Here is a 6000-nt window from a genome sequence, read left to right as displayed (position 1 = left end):
ATTTTGACTAAATTTCTTTTAGGAAAATATAGTTATTTTTCATATAAATATTTATGTTAACATGTAATGGGCTTATTATTTTTTTAATGAATATTTTCAAAAATTTGTTTTAATTTCTAAGCTGGCAAATATTGATAGACAAAGTAAACAAAATCTCAATAATGCTCAATACTCATTAACATTTTAAAGGGGTCCCGAGACCAAAATGTTTGAGAATCACTGATCTAGTCCAACCCTCTCCCCTTGTTCCCCCAGTTTCTAGACAGGAAGGAAGACCCTCCCCCAGTTTGGAGTGGGAAGGGTCCCTTCCCAGGGAGATTGTGGCTGTGGTCCTGACACTCCATATTTGGTTTAAGGTATATAGCAAAGTGATTCAGTTACAGATATACATATATCCATTATTTTGCAGATTCTTTTCCCATATAGGGTATTACTATGAGCTTTTAAAAAAAGGTCTTTCTCTATACACATACCTCCCTCTACTTTATGATTGCTAGGTCCCTGTAACAGACTTCTTGGGGAAATTGTTTACTCTCACATCCCTGTTTCTCATTTTTCACTCACTCATTCAATAAATATTTGAGAGCTAACTATGTACCATATACAGTACTGGGGGCTGATAATTCAACAATGAATTAAACAAAATCCTTGCTTTTAAAAATATACATCCTATTGATGGGAGACATCCATAAAAATTGTCCAGAGCTTGTAAATGGGCTTGTAAATCCCAGAAGAAGATTACTGGGTGATATTTTATTGTAGTGCTGTGGTTTACCTTTGATTAAGGGACTTTCCAGGTGGCGCTAGTGGAAAAGAACCCACCTGCCAATGCAGGAGACATAAGAGATGTGGGTTCAATCCCTGGCTTGAGATCTGGAGAAGGGCATGGCAAACCACTCCAATATTCTTGCCTGGAGAATCCCACGGACAGAGGAACCTGGCAGGCTACAGGTCCATAGGATCGCAAAGAGTTGGACACGACTGAAGCAACTTAGCATGCATGCATACCTTGATTGATTTCACATTACTAAGTAATCTTACAACTTTGTACTAATAGAGGTTAACTTGTAAAAAACTGATGGCAATGCAAATCTTGTCTGCAAGCAATGCAAATAATTCCTATATGTAGAAATGGAAATGAATTTTTGTCCAGTAGAGATGGAATTTAATTCCCTCTGGTAAAAGAGATAATCTCTAACATTATAGTTTATTGCTTAATAGGAATATTAGTGTTTCTGCAACTATTAGCAAATTCATTTCAGTATTCCTCTGGCTGATAATACAAATCTCTGAAACTCAAATTCTCATTTGAACAAGTCTTACCATCTCACTGGTTCCCTCATTATTTAAGATAATAATGGTTAAGCAGTTTATGATGATGAATAAAATCTTTGGCATGTGTTCATTTTATATTTTTATAAGTTATGTTTTTAACCTTTTGAAAATTATTTAGCAGACTGTAAGAAAATAAATATATATCAGATGACAAGTCATAAGAATAAAACCAGGGTAAGAGGAAGGCTATTAACTGGTGGTGTCATCTGTACTATTTTAGATACGGCCAATCAGTCAATAAGTTCTGTACTTCTCTCTCCACTGTAAGTGGAATTCATCCTCTTCTCTCTATCTTCACAGCCACCACACAATCCAGACCATGGTCTTCTCTCATCTGATCTCTCTACCTTCCTCCCATCTACTCTGAACATTGGCTATCAGATAATCATTTTTAAAAACAATTATCTGATCATGTCCCTCCTTTTCACTGGCTCCTATGGTGGAGTCAAGTTCTGTGGGGTCTCAGTTCAGTGGCTCAGTCATGTCGGACTCTTTGCGACCCCATGGACTGCAGCACGCCAGGCTTCCCTGTCCATCACCAACTCCCAGAGCTTGCTCAAACTTATGTCCATCAAATTGGTGATGCCATCCAACCATCTCATCCTCTGTTGTCCCCTTCTCCTCCTGCCTTCCATCTTTCCCAGCATCAGGGTCTTTTCCAAGGAGTCAGTTCTTTGCATCAGGTGGCCAAAGTATTGAAGTTTTAGCTTCAGCATCAGCCCTTCCAATGAATATTCAGGACTGATTTCTTTTAGGATGGATTGGTTGGATCTCCTTGCAGTCCAAGGGACTCTCAGAGTCTTCTCCAGCACCACAGTTCAAAAGCATCAATTTTTAGGCGCTCAGCTTTCTTTATAGTCCAACTCTCACATCCATACATGACTACTGGAAAAACCATAGCCTTGACTAGACGGACCTTTGTTGGAAAAGTAACGTGGCCTGAAGCTTACAAAATTCAGGAGACCGTCTTTTAAAAAAATACAAAAATTAGGTATGTGCCTTGAACGGGGGAGTACAAATGACATGTCCTGAAGCTTCAGCTTCATTGCAAAACCTCAGTAGCCTCGTTTTTCACTACCTCTGGATCTCTCTCCATACAAGTTCTTCCTAGAAGGCTCTTCTTGCTTCATTTTGCCTACCTAACTCTTTCTGTACTCAACAATCAGTTTGTAGTCCTCCTTTATCCCTCAACTGGGTTAGGGGAATTTACAGAGTCTCTCCTAAAGCTACAAGCATTCAGACGGAGCCACCATTCTCCACAAATGATTGCTCTTTTTTCAGACTCTCAAAAGATCCCTGGAGAAGGAAATGGCAACCAACTCCAGTATTTTGGCCTGGAGATTCCTGTGGACTGAGGTGCCTGGTGAGCTACAGTTTCAGTACAGTAGCTCAGTCATGTACGACTCTTTGTGACCCCATGAATTGCAGCACGCCAGGCCTCCCTGTCCATCACCAACTCCCAGAGTTCACCCAAACCCATGTCCATCGAGTCGGTGATGCCATCCAGCCATCTCATCCTCTGTCGTCCCCTTCTCCTCCTGCCCCCAATCCCTCCCAGCATCAGGGTCTTTTCCAATGAGTCAACTCTTCGCATGAGGTGGCCAAAGTATTGGAGTTTCAGCTTCAGTATCAGTCCTTCCAATGAACACCCAGGACTGATCTCCTTTACAATGGACTGGTTGGATCTCCTTGCAGTCCAAGGGACTCTCAAGAGTCTTCTCCAACACCACAGTTCAAAAGCATCGATTCTTCGGTGCTCAGCTTTCTTCACAGTCCAACTCTCACATCCATACATGACCACTGGAAAAACCATAGCCTTGACTAGACAGACCTTTGTTGGCAAAGTAATGTCTCTGCTTTTGAATATGCTATCTAGGTTGGTCATAACTTTCCTTCCAAGAAGTAAGCGTCTTTTAATGTCATGGCTGCAATCACCATCTGCAGTGATTTTGGAGCCCAAAAAATTAAGTCTGACACTGTTTCCACTGTTTCCCCATCTATTTCCCATGAAGTGATGGGAACAGATGCCATGATCTTAGTTTTCAGAATGCTGAGCTTTACGTCAACTTCCCCACTCTCCTCTTTCACTTTCATCAAGAGGCTTTTTAGTTCCTCTTCACTTTCTGCCATAAGGGTGGTGTCATCTGCATATCTGAGGTTATTGATATTTCTCCCGGCAATCTTGATTCCAGCTTGTGCTTCTTCCAGCCCATCTGGAAGATGTACTCTGCATATAAGTTAAATAAGCAGGGTGACAATATACAGCCTTGTAGCTCTATATAGTCAGCAAAAACAAGACCGGGAGCTGACTGTGGCTCAGATCCTGAACTCCTTATTGCCAAATTCAGACTTAAATTGATGAAAGTAGGGAAAACCACTAGACCATTCAGATATGACCTAAATCAACTCCCTTATGATTATACAGTGGAAGTGAGAAATAGATTTAAGGGACTAGATCTGATAGAGTGAGTACCTGATGAACTATGGACAGAGGTTTGTGACATTGTACAGGAGACAGGGATCAAGACCATCCCCATGGAAAAGAAATGCAAAAAAGCAAAATGGCTGTCTGAGGAGGCCTTACAAATGGCTGTGAAAAGAAGAGAAGTGAAAAGCAAAGGAAAGATATAAGCATCTGAATGCAGAGTTCCTAAGAATAGCAAGGAGAGATAAGAAAGCCTTCCTCAGCAATCAGTGCAAAGAAATAGAGGAAAACAACAGAATGGGAAAGACTAGGGATCTCTTCAAGAAAAGTAGAGATACCAAGGGAACATTTCATGCAAAGATGGGCTCGATAAAGGACAGAAATGGTAGGGACCTAACAGAAGCAGAAGATACTAAGAAGAGGTGGCAAGAATACACAGAAGAACTGTACAAAAGAGAGCTTCATGACCCAGCTAATCACGATGGTGTGATCACTGACCTAGAGCCAGACATCCTGGAATGTGAAGTCAAGTGGGCCTTAGGAAGCATCACTACGAACAAAACTAGTGGAGGTGATGGAATTCCAGTTGAGCTATTTCAAATCCTGAAAGATGATGCTGTGAAACTGCTGCACTAAATATGCCAGCAAATTTGGAAAACTCAGCAGTGGCCACAGGACTGGAAAAGGTCAGTTTTCATTCCAATCCCAAAGAAAGGCAATGCCGAAGAATGCTCAAACAAACTACTTAGCACTTAGCACTACTGCCGCTAACTGCTGCTAAGTTGTGTCAGTCGTTTCTGACTCTGTGCGACCCCATAGATGGCAGCCCACCAGGCTCCTCCATCCCTGGGATTCTCCAGGCAAGAATACTGGAGTGGGTTGCCATTTCCTTCTCCAGTGCATGAAAGTGAAAAGTGAAAGTGAAGTTGCTCAGTTGCATTTGACTCTTCGGGATCCCAGGGACTGTAGCCTACCAGGCACCTCCGTCCATGGGATATTCCAGGCACGAGTACTGGAGTGGGTTGCCATTGCCTTCTCCCATTCACAAGCTAAGGATGCTCAAGCTACCAGAAGTTAGGAGGGGGCACAGAACAGGTTTTCCCTCAGAGCTGTCAGATGGAACCAACCTTGATTAAGGGTTTCTAGACTCCCCATATGTGAGACTGTAAACTTCTGTTGTTTAAGCCACTAAGTTTATGGAACTTTGTTATGGAAGCCCAAGGGAACTCATACATATGCCAAAGTAAAGACTGTGGCTTTTCCACAGGGAAAAGGAAGTCACTGGAGAGTTTTTTGTGGGAGTTCATATGGCCATTCTCCAATTTAGAAAAGTTTCATAGTCATACGTGTATATATGGATCAGAGCAGGAAATGCTAGAGGGAGGACTCAAATTTTATGATAAATGGTGGGGGATCTATCTAGTTTGGACTCAATCCAAGGATGCTTTCCGATACACATGCAGGCAGGCTTTAAATGGGGGACGCTCAGATGAATTATGGCAGGCTAGATATTTCGGTTAAGGTAATTAATTAAAAATTTATAATTTATTTCAATATCTCTACCTTTGTTCTCTGCATCTCAGGGTTTGAGCAGTCTCTTTTAAGTATACATTGTTACATTTTTTTTTTTTTTTTTTTTCTTTTTTGGCCATGCAGAGACATTACTTTGCCAACAAAGGTCCGTCTAGTCAGGGCTATGGGTGTTCCTGTGGTCATGTATGGATGTGAGAGTTCGACTGTGAAGAAGGCTGAGCACCGAAGAATTGATGCTTTTGAACTGTGGTGTTGGAAAAGACTCTTGAGAGTCCCTTGGACTGCAAGGAGATCCAACCAGTCCATTCTAAAGGAGATCAGCCCTGGGTGTTGTTTGGAAGGAATGATGCTAAAGCTGAAACTCCAGTACTTTGGCCACTTCATGCGAAGAGTTGACTCATTGGAAAAGAATGATGCTGGGAGGGATTGGGGGCAGGAGGGGAAGGGGACGACAGAGGATGAGATGGCTGGATGGCATCACTGACTCGATGGACATGAGTCTGAGTGAACTCCAGGAGTTGGTGATGGACAGGGAGGCCTGGCGTGCTGCGATTCATGGGGTCGCAAAGAGTTGGACACGACTGAGCAACTGAACTGAACTGAGTGCAGCATGTTGGGAATGTTAGTTCCGAAACCAGGCATCAAACACATATCCCCTGCATTGGCAGCTCGGAGTCTTAATTGTACTCATCTCACACGCTAGTAGA

This window comes from Bos indicus, chromosome 3, assembly GCF_029378745.1.
Source record: "Bos indicus isolate NIAB-ARS_2022 breed Sahiwal x Tharparkar chromosome 3, NIAB-ARS_B.indTharparkar_mat_pri_1.0, whole genome shotgun sequence".
NCBI classification, from domain to species: Eukaryota; Metazoa; Chordata; class Mammalia; order Artiodactyla; family Bovidae; genus Bos; species Bos indicus.
The sequence above is the reverse complement of the archived record's forward strand: the minus strand, read 5'-3'. Positions refer to the sequence as shown.